This window comes from Pseudonaja textilis, chromosome 2 (genome assembly GCF_049901715.1).
Source record: "Pseudonaja textilis isolate UNSWEBS1 chromosome 2, rPseTex1.2, whole genome shotgun sequence".
NCBI classification, from domain to species: domain Eukaryota; kingdom Metazoa; phylum Chordata; class Lepidosauria; order Squamata; family Elapidae; genus Pseudonaja; species Pseudonaja textilis.
In genome coordinates this window covers 153,906,825-153,927,820 of record NC_141991.1, presented here as the reverse complement: position 1 = coordinate 153,927,820, position 20,996 = coordinate 153,906,825, and the positions used below count along the sequence as shown (strand labels likewise).

General features: G+C 35.8%; 2 long non-coding RNA genes across 3 annotated transcripts; one reads left to right on the top strand and one right to left on the bottom strand.

Annotated features, from left to right (window-relative positions):
- Window positions 1–9,783: 9,783 nt before the first annotated feature.
- On the top strand, window positions 9,784–12,936 carry LOC148127184 (uncharacterized). Its single transcript, XR_015742045.1, has 2 exons — window positions 9,784–9,887; window positions 10,773–12,936. It is a non-coding gene; the product is annotated as an uncharacterized LOC148127184 (long non-coding RNA).
- A 358-nt stretch (window positions 12,937–13,294) lies between these two features.
- LOC148127183 (uncharacterized) lies at window positions 13,295–20,990 on the bottom strand. 2 transcript variants are annotated; one of them, XR_015742044.1, is made up of 3 exons: window positions 16,468–20,990; window positions 13,721–13,779; window positions 13,295–13,466 (listed from the first exon to the last, which is right to left on the bottom strand). It is a non-coding gene; the product is annotated as an uncharacterized LOC148127183 (long non-coding RNA). The 2 variants fall into 2 exon arrangements; XR_015742043.1 differs by having other exon boundaries at window positions 13,721–20,990.
- Between the last annotated feature and the right edge of the window lie 6 nt (window positions 20,991–20,996).

The following is a 20,996-nucleotide window of genomic DNA, read 5'->3' as shown; positions in this document are numbered from 1 at the left end:
TTTCCTACAAAAGTTATGTATTCCTACTAAATGGAGTTCCACGATCCATTTTAAATATGCCTTGGGACATTTCCTCAGGCAAAGCTCGGATATGAAAATCCTGTGGATTTTCAATATTTTCCACCCGAACAACCTAAAAATGATCAATTTTGAAATCTTTCCTAGAACAGTTATGTATTCCTACTAAATGGAGTTCCACATTGCATTTTGAAATTTGCCTTGTGATAACTTCTGAGGAAAAGCTAGCCTCCGAATTTCATGTGGATTTTCAATGTTTCCCACCCGCAGAATAGGAAAATGAGCTTGATTTGAAATCCGTGCTCTTCCTCAAAAGTTATGTATTCCTACTAAATGGAGTTCCACCATCCATTTTGAAATATGCCTTGGGATATTTCCTCAGGCAAAGCTCGGATATGAAAATCCTGTGGATTTTCAATATTTTCCACCCGAAGAACCTAAAAATGATCAATTTTGAAATCTTTCCTACAAAAGTTATGTATTCCTACTAAATGGAGTTCCACGATCCATTTTGAAATATGCCTTGGGACATTTCCTCAGGCAAAGCTCGGATATGAAAATCCAGTGGATTTTCAATATTTTCCACCCGAACAACCTAAAAATGATCAATTTTGAAATCTTTCCTACAAAAGTTATGTATTCCTACTAAATGGAGTTCCACATTGCATTTTGAAATATGCCTTCGGCTAACCTCTCAGGGAAAGCTTAAAGATGAAAATCATGTGGATTTTCAATGATTTTTCAATGTTTCCCACCCCGCTGAAAAGGAAAATGAGCTTGATTTGAAATCCGTGCTCTTCCTCAAAAGTTATGTATTCCTACTAAATGGAGTTCCACCATCCATTTTGAAATATGCCTTGGGATATTTCCTCAGGCAAAGCTCAGATATGAAAATCCTGTGGATTTTCAATATTTTCCACCCGAAGAACCTAAAAATGATCAATTTTGAAATCTTTCCTAGAACAGTTATGTATTCCTACTAAATGGAGTTCCACATTGCATTTTGAAATTTGCCTTGTGATAACTTCTGAGGAAAAGCTAGCCTCCGAATTTCATGTGGATTTTCAATGTTTCCCACCCGCAGAATAGGAAAATGAGCTTGATTTGAAATCCGTGCTCTTCCTCAAAAGTTATGTATTCCTACTAAATGGAGTTCCACGATCCATTTTGAAATATGCCTTGGGATATTTCCTCAGGCAAAGCTCGGATATGAAAATCCTGTGGATTTTCAATATTTTCCACCCGAAGAACCTAAAAATGATCAATTTTGAAATCTTTCCTAGAAAAGTTATGTATTCCTTCTAAATGCAGTTCCACATTGCATTTTGAAATATGCCTTCGGCTAACCCCTCAGGGAAAGCTTAAAGGTTAAAATCATGTGGATTTTCAATGATTTTTCAATGTTTCCCACCCCGCAGAATAGGAAAATGAGCTTTACTTGAAATCCGTGCTCTTCCTCAAAAGTAACCGAAGAACCTGAAAATGATCTTAATTTTGAAATCGTTCCCAGAAAAGTTATGTATTCCTACTAAATGGAGTTCCCGTTTCCATTCTGAAATTTGCCTTGTGATAACTTCTGAGGAAAAGCTAGCCTCCGAATTTCATGTGGATTTTCAATGTTTCCCACCCACAGAATAGGAAAATGAGCTTGATTTGAAATCCGTGCTCTTCCTCAAAAGTTATGTATTCCTACTAAATGGAGTTCCACCATCCATTTTGAAATATGCCTTGGGATATTTCCTCAGGCAAAGCTCGGATATGAAAATCCTGTGGATTTTCAATATTTTCCACCCGAAGAACCTAAAAATGATCAATTTTGAAATCTTTCCTACAAAAGTTATGTATTCCTACTAAATGGAGTTCCACGATCCATTTTGAAATATGCCTTGGGACATTTCCTCAGGCAAAGCTCGGATATGAAAATCCAGTGGATTTTCAATATTTTCCACCCGAAGAACCTAAAAATGATCAATTTTGAAATCTTTCCTAGAAAAGTTATTTATTCCTACTAAATGGAGTTCCACATTGCATTTTGAAATTTGCCTTGTGATAACTTCTGAGGAAAAGCTTAAAGATGAAAATCATGTGGATTTTCAATGATTTTTCAATGTTTCCCACCCCGCTGAAAAGGAAAATGAGCTTGATTTGAAATCCGTGCTCTTCCTCAAAAGTTATGTATTCCTACTAAATGGAGTTCCACCATCCATTTTGAAATATGCCTTGGGATATTTCCTCAGGCAAAGCTCGGATATGAAAATCCTGTGGATTTTCAATATTTTCCACCCGAAGAACCTAAAAATGATCAATTTTGAAATCTTTCCTAGAACAGTTATGTATTCCTACTAAATGGAGTTCCACATTGCATTTTGAAATTTGCCTTGTGATAACTTCTGAGGAAAAGCTAGCCTCCGAATTTCATGTGGATTTTCAATGTTTCCCACCCGCAGAATAGGAAAATGAGCTTGATTTGAAATCCGTGCTCTTCCTCAAAAGTTATGTATTCCTACTAAATGGAGTTCCACCATCCATTTTGAAATATGCCTTGGGATATTTCCTCAGGCAAAGCTCGGATATGAAAATCCTGTGGATTTTCAATATTTTCCACCCGAAGAACCTAAAAATGATCAATTTTGAAATCTTTTCTACAAAAGTTATGTATTCCTACTAAATGGAGTTCCACGATCCATTTTGAAATATGCCTTGGGACATTTCCTCAGGCAAAGCTTGGATATGAAAATCCTGTGGATTTTCAATATTTTCCACCCGAAGAACCTAAAAATGATCAATTTTGAAATCTTTCCTAGAAAAGTTATGTATTCCTACTAAATGGAGTTCCACATTGCATTTTGAAATATGCCTTGTGATAACCTCTCAGGAAAGCTTAAAGATGAAAATCATGTGGATTTTCAATGATTTTTCAATGTTTCCCACCCGCTGAAAAGGAAAATGAGCTTGATTTGAAATCCGTGCTCTTCCTCAAAAGTTATGTATTCCTACTAAATGGAGTTCCACCATCCATTTTGAAATATGCCTTGGGATATTTCCTCAGGCAAAGCTCAGATATGAAAATCCTGTGGATTTTCAATATTTTCCACCCGAAGAACCTAAAAATGATCAATTTTGAAATCTTTCCTAGAAAAGTTATGTATTCCTACTAAATGGAGTTCCACATTGCATTTTGAAATTTGCCTTGTGATAACTTCTGAGGAAAAGCTAGCCTCCGAATTTCATGTGGATTTTCAATGTTTCCCACCCGCAGAATAGGAAAATGAGCTTGATTTGAAATCCGTGCTCTTCCTCAAAAGTTATGTATTCCTACTAAATGGAGTTCCACCATCCATTTTGAAATATGCCTTGGGATATTTCCTCAGGCAAAGCTCGGATATGAAAATCCTGTGGATTTTCAATATATTCCACCCGAAGAACCTAAAAATGATCAATTTTGAAACATTTCCTAGAAAAGTTATGTATTCCTACTAAATGGAGTTCCAGTTTCCATTTTGAAATTTGCCTTGTGATAACTTCTGAGGAAAAGCTAGCCTCCGAATTTCATGTGGATTTTCAATGTTTCCCACCCGCAGAATAGGAAAATGAGCTTGATTTGAAATCCGTGCTCTTCCTCAAAAGTTATGTATTCCTACTAAATGGAGTTCCACCATCCATTTTGAAATATGCCTTCGTCTAACCCTCAGGGAAAGCTTAAAGATGAAAATCATGTGGATTTTCAATGATTTTTCAATGTTTCCCACCCCGCAGAATAGGAAAATGAGCTTGATTTGAAATCCGTGCTCTTCCTCAAAAGTAACCGAAGAACCTGAAAATGATCTTAATTTTGAAATCGTTCCCAGAAAAGTTATGTATTCATACTAAATGGAGTTCCCTTTCCATTTTGAAATATGCCTTCAGCTAACCCCACAGGGAAAACTTAGATGAAAATCATGTGGATTTTCAATGTTTCCCACCCGCAGAATAGGAAAATGAGCTTGATTTGAAATCCGTGCTCTTCCTCAAAAGTTATGTATTCCTACTAAATGGAGTTCCACGATCCATTTTGAAATATGCCTTGGGATATTTCCTCAGGCAAAGCTCGGATATGAAAATCCTGTGGATTTTCAATATATTCCACCCGAAGAACCTAAAAATGATCAATTTTGAAATATTTCCTAGAAAAGTTATGTATTCCTACTAAATGGAGTTCCAGTTTCCATTTTGAAATTTGCCTTGTGATAACTTCTGAGGAAAAGCTAGCCTCCGAATTTCATGTGGATTTTCAATGTTTCCCACCCGCAGAATAGGAAAATGAGCTTGATTTGAAATCCGTGCTCTTCCTCAAAAGTTATGTATTCCTACTAAATGGAGTTCCACCATCCATTTTGAAATATGCCTTCGGCTAACCCCTCAGGGAAAGCTTAAAGATGAAAATCATGTGGATTTTCAATGATTTTTCAATGTTTCCCACCCCGCAGAATAGGAAAATGAGCTTGATTTGAAATCCGTGCTCTTCCTCAAAAGTAACCGAAGAACCTGAAAATGATCTTAATTTTGAAATCGTTCCCAGAAAAGTTATGTATTCATACTAAATGGAGTTCCCGTTTCCATTTTGAAATATGCCTTCAGCTAACCCCACAGGGAAAACTTAGATGAAAATCATGTGGATTTTCAATGTTTCCCACCCCGCAGAATATGGAAATGAACTTACTTGTGAAATCCACACTTCTTCAAAAGTTATGCATTGCTGCTAAATGGAGTTCCACCATCCATTTTGAAATATGCCATGGGATATTTTCTCAGGCAAAGCTGATATGAAAATCCTGTGGATTTTCAATATTTTCCACCCGAAGAACCTAAAAATGATCAATTTTGAAATTTTTCCTAGAAAAGTTATGTATTCCTACTAAATGGAGTTCCACATTGCATTTTGAAATTTGCCTTGTGATAACTTCTGAGGAAAAGCTAGCCTCCGAATTTCATGTGGATTTTCAATGTTTCCCACCCACAGAATAGGAAAATGAGCTTGATTTGAAATCCGTGCTCTTCCTCAAAAGTTATGTATTCCTACTAAATGGAGTTCCACGATCCATTTTGAAATATGCCTTGGGATATTTCCTCAGGCAAAGCTCGGATATGAAAATCCTGTGGATTTTCAATATATTCCACCCGAAGAACCTAAAAATGATCAATTTTGAAACATTTCCTAGAAAAGTTATGTATTCCTACTAAATGGAGTTCCAGTTTCCATTTTGAAATTTGCTTCTGAGGAAAAGCTAGCCTCCGAATTTCATGTGGATTTTCAATGTTTCCCACCCGCAGAATAGGAAAATGAGCTTGATTTGAAACTGTGCTCTTCCTCAAAAGTTATGTATTCCTACTAAATGGAGTTCCACCATCCATTTTGAAATATGCCTCGGCTAACCCTCAGGGAAAGCTTAAAGATGAAAATCATGTGGATTTTCAATGATTTTTCAATGTTTCCCACCCCGCAGAATAGGAAAATGAGCTTGATTTGAAATCCGTGCTCTTCCTCAAAAGTAACCGAAGAACCTGAAAATGATCTTAATTTTGAAATCGTTCCCAGAAAAGTTATGTATTCATACTAAATGGAGTTCCCCCTTTCCATTTTGAAATATGCCTTCAGCTAACCCCACAGGGAAAACTTAGATGAAAATCATGTGGATTTTCAATGTTTCCCACCCGCAGAATAGGAAAATGAGCTTGATTTGAAATCCGTGCTCTTCCTCAAAAGTTATGTATTCCTACTAAATGGAGTTCCACGATCCATTTTGAAATATGCCTTGGGACATTTCCTCAGGCAAAGCTCGGATATGAAAATCCTGTGGATTTTCAATATATTCCACCCGAAGAACCTAAAATGATCAATTTTGAAATATTTCCTAGAAAAGTTATGTATTCCTACTAAATGGAGTTCCAGTTTCCATTTTGAAATTTGCCTTGTGATAACTTCTGAGGAAAAGCTAGCCTCCGAATTTCATGTGGATTTTCAATGTTTCCCACCCGCAGAATAGGAAAATGAGCTTGATTTGAAATCCGTGCTCTTCCTCAAAAGTTATGTATTCCTACTAAATGGAGTTCCACCATCCATTTTGAAATATGCCTTCGGCTAACCCCTCAGGGAAAGCTTAAAGATGAAAATCATGTGGTTTCAATGATTTTTTCAATGTTTCCCACCCCGCAGAATAGGAAAATGAGCTTGATTTGAAATCCGTGCTCTTCCTCAAAAGTAACCGAAGAACCTGAAAATGATCTTAATTTTGAAATCGTTCCCAGAAAAGTTATGTATTCATACTAAATGGAGTTCCCCTTTCCATTTTGAAATATGCCTTCAGCTAACCCCACAGGGAAAACTTAGATGAAAATCATGTGGATTTTCAATGTTTCCCACCCCGCAGAATATGGAAATGAACTTACTTGTGAAATCCACACTTCTTCAAAAGTTATGCATTGCTGCTAAATGGAGTTCCACCATCCATTTTGAAATATGCCATGGGATATTTTCTCAGGCAAAGCTGATATGAAAATCCTGTGGATTTTCAATATTTTCCACCCGAAGAACCTAAAAATGATCAATTTTGAAATTTTTCCTAGAAAAGTTATGTATTCCTACTAAATGGAGTTCCACATTGCATTTTGAAATTTGCCTTGTGATAACTTCTGAGGAAAAGCTAGCCTCCGAATTTCATGTGGATTTTCAATGTTTCCCACCCGCAGAATAGGAAAATGAGCTTGATTTGAAATCCGTGCTCTTCCTCAAAAGTTATGTATTCCTACTAAATGGAGTTCCACCATCCATTTTGAAATATGCCTTCGGCTAACCCCTCAGGGAAAGCTTAAAGATGAAAATCATGTGGATTTTCAATGATTTTTCAATGTTTCCCACCCCGCAGAATAGGAAAATGAGCTTGATTTGAAATCCGTGCTCTTCCTCAAAAGTAACCGAAGAACCTGAAAATGATCTTAATTTTGAAATCGTTCCCAGAAATGTTATGTATTCATACTAAATGGAGTTCCAGTTTCCATTTTGAAATATGCCTTCAGCTAACCCCACAGGGAAAACTTAGATGAAAATCATGTGGATTTTCAATCATGTGGGTGGATTTTCAATCATGTGGATTTTCAATCATGGGGTGCCGCAGAATATGGAAATGAACTTACTTGTGAAATCCACAACTCTTCAAAAGTTATGCATTGCTGCTAAATGGAGTTCCACCATCCATTTTGAAATATGCCTTGGGATATTTCCTCAGGCAAAGCTCAGATATGATATTTTCCACCCGAAGAACCTAAAAATGATCAATTTTGAAATCTTTCCTACAAAAGTTATGTATTCCTACTAAATGGAGTTCCAACATCCATTTTGAAATATGCCTTCGGCTAACCTCTCAGGGAAAGCTTAAAGATGAAAATCATGTGGATTTTCAATGATTTTTCAATGTTTCCCACCCCGCAGAATAGGAAAATGAGCTTGATTTGAAATCCGTGCTCTTCCTCAAAAGAACCGAAGAACCTGAAAATGATGTTAATTTTGAAATCGTTCCCAGCAAAGTTATGTATTCACAAGAAAATATCTCAAACTGGATGGTGGAACTCAATTTAATAGGAATACAGAACTTTTGTAGGAAAGATTTCAGAATTAAGATCATTTTCAAGTTCTTCGGGTGGAAAATATTGAAAATCCACAAGATTTTTATGTCTGAGCTTTTCCTGAGGAAATATCCCAAGGCATATTTCAAAATGGTGGAACTCAATTTAGCAGCATGCATAACTTTTGAAGCAGAGCTCGGATTTCAAAATTTAGCTCATTTTTATGTTCTGTGGGATGGAAAACACCGAACATCCACACGATGTTCAGAGGCTAGCTTTTCCTGAGATGTTATCCCAGGGCAAATCTCTAAATGGAAGGTCAAGCTCAATTTAGCAGCAATGGATAACTTTCGAAGAGTGTGGATTTCAAAATTAGGCTCATTTCCATGTTCTGCGGGGCGGAAAACATTGAAAATCCACATGATTTTCATCTTTAAGCTTTCCCTGAGGGGTTAGCCGAAGGCATAATTGAAAATCGAAGGTGGAACTCCATTTAGTAGGAATACATAACTTTTGAGGAAGAGTACGGATTTCAAAATCAAGCTGATTTTCATATTCTGCGGGGTGGGAAACATTGAACATCCACATGATATTCCGAGGCTAGCTTTTCCTGAGAAGTTATCCGAGGGCATATCTCTAAATGGAAGGTCGAACTCAATTTAGCAGCAATGCATAACTTTTCAAGAAATGTGGGGATTTCAAAATTAAGCTCTGTCAGCCTCAAGATCTCTTCGGGTACCCTAACTGCTATCTATCTCATTTATTTCTCCCTTAGTTTCTCTACTGCTAGGCTTACTTCTTTCGGCTGTCATTAGCAACGGGGGGAGGGGTAATTGTGGGGGGGAAGAGAGCTGGAGGTGTTTTGCATTCCTTTACTGTGGGCAGAAAAAGGAGGGGGTATATGATTTCTTCTTTCCAACTTTCCATTTCCTTGCTAGCCTCTATCCCTTTTTGCGCAGCTGCGAAGTCTTATCAAAATATGTCAAGGTCAAGGGACAGAGGCCTCATCACCACCTGAAGATGCCCACATGATCATATTCAGAACTTTTAATTGGAAGAGACTTCTGGACTTCGGGGGGGTGGGAACAATTCCATTTCTTTGTATGGGTGATCTGCGCGCCAAATTCTCAGTTTCGGAATTCCATTTGTAGCTTCCTTTTCATCCTCCAGTAAAAGGATAACTTTGCTCTGATCCATGGAGTCTGGGTATTTCTTTCTTGGATTTTGAAAGGAGCACACACTGACAAGCTCATTTCCATGTTGTGCGGGGTGGGAAACATTGAACGTCCACATGATATTCGGATGCTAGCTTTTCCTTAGAAGTTATCCCAGGGCCTATGTCTAAATTGATGGATCTCCAAACGATGGTGGAATCCAATTTAGTAGGAATACATAAATTTTTGGGGGAAGATTTCAAAATAAAGATCTTTTGCAGGTTCTTCGGGTGGAAAATATTGAAAATCCACAAGATTTTCATGTCCGAGCTTTTCCTGAGAAGTTAGCCCATGGCATATTTCAAAATGGAAGGTGGAATTAAATTTAGCAGCAATGCATAACTTTTGAAGCAGAGCTCGGTGTTGTGGCTCCAGGCTTGGATTCAGCTCCTGAGTTCAAGTGAAGAGGTTATGGCAGAACAATATGAATCGGCCTGGCTTACTGATAACCAGGATGAGGAGATGGACGTGACAAAGGACGACAGACCTGATGTATTAGAATTGTCAGGACCTTTGACCTCCTCTGGTTCTTTATCTGATCAACAGCCGGGAATTGCTGACAGGGAAGTTTTGAGAGAGTCTTCTAGTGGAGATGAGAACTTGGAAAATTTGTGGTTAAATGTAAAAAATAGAAGACGGTTGAAAAGGCAAAATCAGCTGGAGCAAATGAGAAGAGCAAGTCAGTAAATTAGCACGTTGCCTTAATGAGTATAAAAGGACACAGCTGGGCTGGTGCATTTCACCAGAAACAAAATGACTGTTTGAGTGAGGACGTTACAGCAAAGAGCTCTGAGGCTAAGGATTTATTGCCAGGACTGGTTTGCCGGACAGAGTAAGATTTATGCTGTGGTTTCTGCCAGCCGTTATCTAATAAGACTTCTTTCCGTTTGATTTAATTGTGAAACGGCTGCTTTCTGTTTTGTTCGTTTGAATTTCGAAGGGGAGTCATAACACTATTTGGATTAAATTGTGAATCAGAAAGTTGTAAAATGGCGCTTTCTCTTCTGGCATTAAAAATGGAACTCAGAAAAACGAAAGAAATACTACAAGAATGAGGTGAATCGCTGGGTTTTGCTTTAAAATTTATTGAAAATGCGATTGCAGAATATGAACAACAAAGACAAAAGGCAGAAGAGGAGGTGGAGCAAATCATAGAAGGGGTCATCTTTAGTGACTATCGAGAACAAAGAACTCTGGAAAGAAAGAAGAAAAGAGTTGGAAATAAATACAGGAGATTTAAGAAATTAAATAAAAAGGGGAATATCCAAAAAATTAAAAAAGGGGAAAAGAGCAGAAATTCAAAGAGCGAAAGGAAGCTATAAATAGAGAGGGGGATAAAAACTGGAGTGAAAGAATAAAGGAGAAAGAAGGGACAAGAAACAGGATTTGGGAACAAAGAAATATGGGAATTGTAAAAAATGGGGAAATGCTTAATTGGACTCAGAGATAATGGGTGATTATTATATAGAAAGGGGATTCTGCAAGGTATTGAGGGGTAATATAAATAAATTTATAGTTATGAAATAGGGACATATAGACTGACAAGATGGAAAAACAGAATTGTTATTTTTTGGATAATGGAATCTAATGCACTTCTTTATTTAGAGAGATAATTGTAACAAATAATGGAATAAGTATATTAGATATATTGAAATATTTTTAAGATTGGAATGTTGGCTTTTTTTTGGTTTAAATATGAATGGAATAATTAATGGAATATGTGTATTAAATATACGGAAATAAATAAAATGATATAGGAGGAGACTGAAATGTAATTAACTTTAGGGTTTAGGATTATTTTACTGTCTGAGGGAGTAAATTAATATGTCCTTTTTTGAGGGGGGGGGGAATTTAACGAAATTTAAAAGGGTAAAAACCATGCAGAATCTAATTTATATATGCTATGTAGTTTCAAAAGGAGTATTAATTTTATTTTTTTAGGTAATAAAACTTGGAAACAAAGAAAGAAGCAGGAAGATTCTGCCCTGGGATTAATTGTTGATTTTGGCTGGACTTGGTATTGGACTAGTTATGAATGAAAAATTTGAGAATAAAAAAACAAAAGCTGATTGTTGGAAACTAACCTCATAGACACTATTTGGATTAAATTATTACACAGAAACATGTAAAATGGCGATATCTCTTCTGGAATTAAAAATGGAACTCAAGAAACATGAAAGAAATATCACAAGTGTGAGGTGAATTGTTGAGCTATGCTTTAAAGTTTTTGGAAAACCGCGATCTTAGAACATGAACAACAAGACAGAAGATGAGGTGGAGCTGACTACAGAAGAGGCCATTTTTAACTATCATTGGGAACAAAGAACTCTGAAAAGGAGAAGAAGAGTGGGAAATAAAAATATGAGATGTAAGAAGTTAAATAAAAAAGGGAATATTTGCAAAATTATAAAAGGTAAACAGAAACAGCAGAAAATTGAAAGGTGGAAGGAAGCTATAAAGGGAGGGAGTGGCAGAATATAGGGGAAAATGAAAAGAAAAAGAAGGGATAAAAAACAGGATTTGAAAACAAAGAAATATGGGAATTGTAAAAAAATGAAATTGTCTAGAAGGCATAAAGACAATGGCTGATTAATATTTATAAAGGGGATTCTGCAAGGTGATGATGGGTAGCTTAAATATAAAGTTATGAATATTGTAGGAAATAGGGACATATAGATTATTAAGATGGAAAATAGAACTGATACTCTTTGGTGTTGGAATGTAAGCTCTTTTCTTACATGTATAGAGATGAATGGAATAATTAATGGAATATACTTAATAAATATATTGAAACAATTGAAATGATATAGGAGAGCTGGAATGGAATTAATATCAGAGTTTAGGATTAAATAAATAGATTAATATATTGTCTTTTGTTTGAAATTGTAAATAATTCTTATGAAATTAAGAAATTAACCATGCAGAATCTGATTTATATTTGCTATGTAGCTTTAAAAGAAGTATTAATTTCATTTTTTAGGTAATAAAAGTTAAATGTTTACTGGGATTAAAAGGGGAGATAATTAATGAATATGTAAACTTTAGAGGTGGCACACTTAAAATAGGTAATTTAAGGGGGAAACTATTTTTTTAGAATGGTTGTATTAAATTAGAATTTATGAATGGATGTAATAAGAATATGTGATGAAATGTGCAAATATGGCAATTAAAAGTGTAATAACTATGAAGATATGAGTCATACTTGTGAACAAAGTAAGGCAAGCACCTGGAATAATATAATAAAGTAGAAAATGTATAAAAGCATTGTTAAGATAAGAAGTTGAATATAAAAATTGAATATATAACTATGGTCATATTTGTTGTAAAGATGAACCTGTAATCATGCTGTTTTTAAAATGTGGAAAACTTAAATAAAACTTGTTTTTTAAAAAAAACTTAAGACCCCCTCACCTTCCCACATCTCCAACTCCCATTATGGTAAATGGGGACCAACATTTTGAAATTAAAGATATCCTTGACTCACACTCATCATGAATCTACACAATAGTAGCTTGGAAATACCTTCCTTCCTCACAAAATGAATGGGTAGCCAAACATGTAAAAGCCCCCACATTACTACAGAAGTTCCATCTGAAATACCCTCACAAACCATCCTAAGTTGTAAATGTAACACGTTTTATGTCTTCCAGGTGGATTTCTCAATATTTTGAGGGCAATGTCAGATCCATGTATCTGCCATTCTTCAATGGAAGAAGGGGTTTGATACAAGTAATCCTTTTTGATGTAACCTGAATATCTTAATTCTTGTATTGAATCTGTATAACTTGCACATGATATACAACCGGGGACTGGAGCCCAGATGCCTGGAAACTTGTCACCTCTTGGAGAAATAGCAAGAGAAGAGGCCATAAAAATTCCAGCTCTGAAAGAAACTTCCTAGGAAGCTCTTCTCAATTATGTTCCCAGAAAAAAGGGGATGGGGGAATTAACATGTTATTTCTTTGTATTGACGAAATCCACACTGGACTAAGGGGAGAGGTTCTAACTCCCTTTATCTAAGCTACATGCCTAGAGGCATATTAGACACTGCTTTGAACATCATGTGGATCTTTTTCCTTTTCAATAAAGAATTCTTTTTGAAATATGCAGTTTTTGAAAGTTCATTCTTATTGTCTGAAAGGGAGAGGGTCTGGGCCTTACAATTACATGCATAGTAACACAAACACACACAAGTGTGTGTTTCACCTGTGAGCCAATTCACTGATCTGAACAATTGTATATATATATTTTAAAGAGGATATATAATTGTTAACATGTCACAATATAAATTACATAACAATAGATTTAAACGGTCTTTCCACCAAAGCTTTGACATTCTAAATAATATTAGGCAAACAGAAGATCAAGGTTAACACTGACATTGTTGTTTCATAAGATCTTGTTATCAGTTCTGTTCATTAGTTGCATTGTAAAGCTCACAGCAGACACACTGCACACACAAATTAAAAATTAACTTTTTATTGAATAACTTCCATTTTATCTATACATTAATACTGCTGTCATTTTTCCAGCTCTGGACATTGTGCCATCGCGATTCATTCTTTTTAGAACTGAAGAAACAAATGACAATTCTTAAAAGGGGAGGAAGGAATGATGCTTGATTCTTCATAAAGCCTATAGAAATAAGTCAGAAAGAGAAATGGTCAGGACAATGTAATAGATAACTAAGGGAAAACATAAACAGAAATGAAAATGTAAGCATCACTAAAACCACCCAAGTAGTTGGCTGCTTTAATGGTGGCCAACAGATTCAATTAGCCTTGAAGCTGATTCTTTAATATTTGAGGTGGGGGAGGCACAATAGAGATTATGAGCAAAAACTGATTGTAAGAGCATGCTGCTGCCACTGCCTCCTAGTCCTGCATTACCTGGGCTGTAGTACAAAAACTGCAGTTTCTGGCCTCCTGACCTATAGCATCAAAGACTCCTGTAAAAATATTTAATAGAAAAGAAAAATGTGCATAAGTGATTTCAAAACAAATTTATATTATGTTTTCCTGACATTCCCATAGTCTTTCTCAGAAATTGCCAACTGAAACAAAATAGAATTCTGAGAGAAGCACATGGCAAATATGCTCATCTCTTTAATACCATGTTTCCTGAAAAATAAGACCCACCCCCAAAATAAACCCTAGGCTGAATTTTTTGGGGTGTGTGTGTGTGTGAAAAGTGGGCAAAGTGTGGCAGAGTAAGAGGCACGGAGGAAGGGATGCGATTCCAACATGCTTAGCTCTGTTTCAAAGCGTCCCATTTGCAAGTAGACAAAGTTTCAAGTGTCCGTCATTTCTCCATCTGGGCAAAAAGTGTGTCTGCCCTGGGAAGCTGTGTTTATTTTGGAGCTCTAAATAAGACCCAGTCTTATTTTTGGGGAAACACAGTAGTATCAAAATACACTCAGCACAGTGCTACTGTAAATTCTGCTGCCCATGTGTGGGGTTAATGCTTCTATGTGAATCTTTTCTTGAAGACTTTCCTTGGAATGAAAAGGATAAAAATGAATCCACCAAAAATTCTCATTTCTTTAAATAACTTACTTCCAAATTGTTGATATGATCAGGAATCTAACATTTCAAGAATTTATTACATGTGAATGAATACGTTTATTACACATGAAATTATCTTGCTATGTAGATTAAGGAAAATATGATTGCAATGCATTGAAATTTAAGATGCAAAAGAAGCATGTCAGCAAATAAACCCTTCGGCATTATTTCTGGAACTGAGATAATTTCTGTAAGCATAGCTGAATTAAGAAACCTGTTTGAAGTAATACAATGCAGATTTAAAAAACACTCCATTTTATCAGCAGTTTTCGCTCTTCTGTTTAGTATCTGGAGTTAGAAAATATATCTGTCTACTCTATCATGTATAATTACTTCTGACAAAAGATTAAATCACTTTTTAATATTTTGTCAGAAAATGGAGTGTGAGGAAAGAAAAGGGTGTATAATCTTGGGATGAGAGGTGAGCTCACTTCAAGAGAAAGGAATAGCAAAAAATTAGATAGGAACTTAGAAAAAAGCTCAAGAAGGGTATGAAAATAAAGAGACAGGATGATAAAAAAAAGAAAATTTTTGATCGTTTATTTAATTATACTGATAAACCACCTTTCTTCAACAATGGATCTGAATAAAATATACACAATATATCTGGGTGATCCTCTAGTGGCTAGCCAAATACCTATCAGCCATTGAGATTCTCTGTAGGTTTTTAAAAAAACTAATAAAAGAAACTTTATGGACAGAAAACATGGATCTAATACCATAGAAAAGAGAGAGCAAATGTGATAGAAAAACTTAACAGAAGAGCAATGAGAAATATCTACCTATATTATACATGTCAAGAATACCATCAAGTATTCATATATGTGACACTCACTTTACATATTTATATACAGATAGAAAGCAACAGGTGAATCTAGGAAAAATCACACTGAGCACCTGGACAATTAGTACAGGCACCCCTCAGGGCTGTGTTCTCTCTCTCTCCATGTTCTTCTCCCCGCCACCCCTCCCACCAATGACTGCATCCTTCTGTCAAAGTACTTTGGAGATAGAACAATCACTGGTCTCATTTGAGACAGTGATGAGTCTGCATATAGACAGAAGGTTGAACAACTAGCCCTGGGGTGCAGCAGGAATAACCTGGAGCTGAACTTGCTTAAAAATTTAGAGATGAGAGTGGATTTTAGGAGGAGCCCTATTATTCTGCCACCTCTTACTATATTTGACAACACAGTATCACCAGTAGAATCCTTCATGTTTCTGCTTTCTATAATCTTCCAGGATTTGAAATGAGCACCTAACATTAGAACCATCATTAAAAAGACATAGCAAAGCATGTTCTTCCTGTGTCAACTTAGGAAGTTCAGATTGTCTCAGGAGCTGTTGATACAGTTCTACAGAGGAATTATTGAGTCTGTCACTTGCACTTAACTGTCTGGTTTGGTACAGCAAATAAACAGGACAGGTACAGAGTCCAATGGATAGTCAGGACTACAGAAAAAACAATTGCAACCAGCCTGCCTTCCATAGATAATCTGTAGGGTCAGAAAGGCTGAGAAAATAACTACAGATTTCTTACATCCTGGACATAAACTGTTTCAACTCCTTCCCTTGGGAAATCATGAAATTGCCAAAACATGCCAAAACCACTAGACACAGGGACATTTTTTCTCTCGTACCATCACTGTTCTGAACATCTAATCCTCATAGTAGTCATATGTCTAAGTATATTCATCCATGTTGTATGGCTGTAATATTATGGCTGTAATATTATTATCCTTCTCATCTTCTCTAGTACCAACACTTATTGGTATGATTATTATTATTCTGTTGCTTTACATGTATACTGAGAGCTTCTGCACCAGAGATAAATTCCTTGTGTGTCAAATCACACTTGGCCAAATACAGTATTCCATTCGATTCCATTTCCTATTCCTGTTTTAAATATAATTTCAAATATAAAGATGAGTCAAAAGGTGAAATGTTCTTGGATATCTTTATTCATTCTTCCCTTTAAAATAAAGATATGGAATGATACACACTATTTTTGCTTGCAAAGTAATCCAGAGGTGAGTACATTACTTTACAACAGAGCTATAAATTTGATAGACCTGTGTCCTTCTTGAAAAGCTGCATAGCAAGGTCGGGAAGTTGTTTTCTGCGGTGATCTGATGCTTATCTTCTCCCACTTCCTTTTCTACAGACCTGCAGGGGAAAATCTATATTGGGAAACATCAAGGTAACTGCTCATTTTACATATCATATGCCACATACTCCACCTGGGAAGCTTATTATGAAGCTTCTTTGCTTTTAGACAGAAAAAAGGATACACCTGGATTTCAGAATTTACTTTTTAAAATGCTGCAAAAGCAACTTTGTTTTAAGTAATTATACATTGGTTCCTTTGTGGCCAAAGGGCTATATAAAAATAAACAAATTGTATTATAAATTACCACAAATCTTCCTTTAAGTTGCTTATGAAAACCAAACATATTTCTTGGATCCAGATGAGGCTCATTTCAAAATGAATTTGGTAATTCAAAATAGATTCCTGCTTGTATAAGGCAGAATTGGCGGTACAAATATGACATGTTTTGTATTCACCTACTTTTTGATTCCTAATCATTCTTCTGCTTACTATGATGCAAATCAGGCACTATAGGAAACAAGCTTAAATAAATCTTTCAAGTATTTGCATCAAATGCCATATTACAGAGCCGAAAGAGCATGATTAGATTTAGTTTTGGACAAATCCATCCTCAAAATCAGACCATAATAATACACCAGTTCATTATATCTGTCTTGTTGTTCTACAACTGGATCTTGAGTGGGCAGATCAGACTATTCCCAACTTCTAGAGAGCTAAGGATATAGGCTTGTGTAGTTTGGCATGAAAAATACAGATGGTCCTGCCCTCTGTTGAGAATGTCTAAGAAGGAGCTGTGTTCAGGAGCCTTAAAAAAGGGGAGAATATTTTTATTTCTTTTTCAAAGGGGCTAAGATACGCTGTCATTCTTTCTAATATATACAGGTAGTTTTCACCTTATGACCACAATTGAGGCCAAAATTTCTGTAATTAAGCGAGACATTTGTTAAGTGAGCTTTGCTCCATTTTACGACCCTTCTTGCCACAATTGTTAAGTGAATTTCTGTAGTTGATAAGTTAGTAATACAGTTAAGTGAATCTGGCTTCCCCATTGATTTTGCTTGTCAAAAGTCTGCAAAAGATGATCACATGACTTTGGGACACAGCAACAGTCATAAGTATGAACTAGTTACCCAACATCTGAATTCTGATCACATGAGCATGGGGGTGCTACAAAGTGTGAAAAACAGTCATTGTCATTTTTTAATGCTGTTATATTATTCAAAGGAATAGTCATTAAATGAACTGTTGTAAATCGAGGACTACTTGTTTACAGATTCCAACTATTCCCTCATGTAATGCCATAAAAAGAATATTCCCAGTAAAAAGTTAATTTTTGATACCACAATAGAATTAGAAAACAAACTGAAACGAATTACTCCAGGACAATTAACTACTACCACAATCTTAGGTCCAGTTCTCAGCCCAACATTGTTATTTTCCTTGCAGTTCTGTGATTTAAGCTTTCCATGTGTTTGAAGCTAGAAAGCACATTTCCACTACTACAAAAGATGCAGATGCTTGTAATTATAGGAAGTGTAAGATGAATTTCAGAAACTGAATCAGAATCACAGATTTTGTTACTATTTGAAATATCAAAAATGTTCTGTTTTTAATCATTATGTTAATCTAATTCATTTTAGAGTGCTACCCAAATTTGCACAGGCTGAATGCTATCTTTCTGGTTAGCTTAAATTTGCCCCAAAGCACTTTATTTTAATTGAGCTTTTGTCCTTACCTGTAACATTACCAGAATCTACATAATTCTGATCTAAATTGACATTTCCACTACCAGTCTTCTCAGCTATTTTCTCCCCAGAAATGTTTGATCTATAGACAAGCGTCTATCTGCTGCCTCCTTCAAGGAACTACAAATGCCTCCACTCTTACTGGGGTACTTATGTCTCCCAGATCAAGAAGTTGTGTTTTGGCAAAATGTTAACTAGATGAGGTAAAATTAAACACTTAAAATAGCAGGAAATATTTCTCCTGACACCCAATCAACATGGTCAGGATAGAGAATTGACACCTGAGGAATTCAAACACTTCAGACAAACTTGCAACATTTGACTTGAATGTAAGTTCTAATATAGGACATAGGGGAAATATTAAATATTATTAGAATATTAATATTAGAATATTAAACATTATTTAATATATATTGATTTATATGTCTGCCCATCTTGCAGATGTGACTGGATGATTAACAACATACCACAAACAATACAAAAACAATATCAATAAAAGCCTACAATGGATTCTACAATAATTCTAATAAACATTCAACGGTAACATCTCATGGTCCATTTAACCTTCTGGAGCAGATCTAGATCTTCAGTGTTTTGGAATCTCATCTTGTGGGTACAATATTCTTGAGGGTAGGCATTGTGACCCAAAAGGCCTGCTTCCAATTGACAATTATGGATTCATTATGATCACCCCGAGACCTATCAGAGTGTAACTGGGAAATCATCTCTATTCAGAGCCACATTTCTTCATAGTAGTGTTGTCCAGTGCTACATATCAGTGGAGAAGAAGTGGAGACAGCTGGCACATGCTGTCATTCTTCCTGTTAATTTTTGATATGTCTGAGGGAAGAGGATAAAGTACCAATGAAACATTTTCAAAACCTTTTTGTCATGTGAGCATTTGCAAGGAGCAAACTGTAGCATGGAAGGCAAGATGGTCAACCCTTGCTTCCTCATTAGATGACTCTTTCCCATGAAATTGCTCTCATGGAGCAATTACACTAATTTAAAAATGCTTTTATAAAGATTAACTATATATTTAAAATATGATACCTGAAAAGGTGGAAAATGAGACTGCTGAAACGATCACCCAATTTGCGAAAAAGTTCTGAATGGACTTGATGCTGGTAAAAAGGTGTAGCTCTAGTTTATGTCTGATTGAACCTATTATGTTATTTTCTTTCACTTAGATTTTAACAGTTGTTTTGCTATTCCATTACAATTGCTTTATTTATCATTAGCCAATTAGCCTCATCTATTTGCCTTTATTCTCAAAGAAACACTGTATATTTTGGGGTGTATTTTATAAAAAGTAGAAAAGAGAAAATGGGATTTTTCACAGAGCAAAAGAAAATGACAAATATTTGAAAATACCACACTTGCTCAATATAAAATTATCTTTAAACATAATTCTAATTCTAATTCGATAGACTTGGGCCCCAAACTGAAAAGAATCCTGTGTATATCTAAGTATACAAACTTAAGAAAGTCAGGGAATTGAGTTACAAATAGAATCTCAATTAGCTAATCTTCTGCTATATACGTATCCACTGCATTTCTTTATTTGCTACTTAACTATAACATTCAGGCTTTCCTTGCTTTTTAAATAGGTTTGGCTAGGGGTAATAATGTAAAATGATTACATGAAGTTTATCTCTTATAAGAATATTTACAATTTTTATATAACTTTTTCCTTAAAATGAAGCAGACTAGTGTTAGAATTATAAATCATATCACACATTTCAGAGATACAGCAGGAATTCTAGACAAATACAAATCGGATATGCATAGAACATTGACAGAATAACAGAATAACAAAATTGGAAGGGACCTGGAGGGATCTTTTAGTCCAAGTCCCTGTTCAAGCCGAAAACTCTATACCATTTCAGACAAATGGCTGTCCAGTCTCCTTTTAAAAGTCTCCAGTAATGGAGCACCCACAACTCCTGAAGGCAAGCCATACCACTGGTTGAGTGTTCTCACTGTCAGGAAATTTCTCCTTAGTTCTAGATTGCTTCTCTCCTTGGTTAGTTTCCAACCATTGCTTCTTGTCTTGCTTTTTGGTGCTATGGAAAATCCCCTCTTCTTTGTAGCAGCATCTCAAATATTGGAACACTGCTATAATGTCCCTTCTTTTCACTAAACCAGACATACCCAATTTCTGCAACCGTTTTTCATGGAATGAAACAACTCGCTATAGCCAACTTGCCACAGCCAATTCGTTGTGGAACAACTCACCAATTCAATTATTTAAAATAACTTAAAAATTATTTTAATTTTTCTCATTCACATTTCATTTTGTCCTTCCTTTTGGCATCCTTTTCTCTAATGATTCTATTCCATTATTTCTTCGCTATTAGTCTAACTCTTCTGCAGCAAATTGTCCCATAGCGAGTTGGCCATCGGAAGTTGTCACAGACCCCCTTCTCCATATGTTTTAGCCTCAAACATTGCTCATCTCTGCATTCTTTCCAAAGCCTCAACATCTTTTTATACTGTGATAACCAAAACTGGATGCAATATTCCAAGAATGGTCTTATCGAGGCCTTATAAAGCAGTACTAACACTTCACGTAATCTTGATTCTATTCCTCTGTTAATGCAGCCTAGGATTGCATACTTCTGGCTCATAGTTAAGTGACTGTCCACTAGGACACTAAGATCCCTCTTGCAATTACTGTTACTGAGCCAAGTTTCACCTAATCTGTACCTGTACATTTGTTTTTTCTTGCCAAAGTATAAAACCT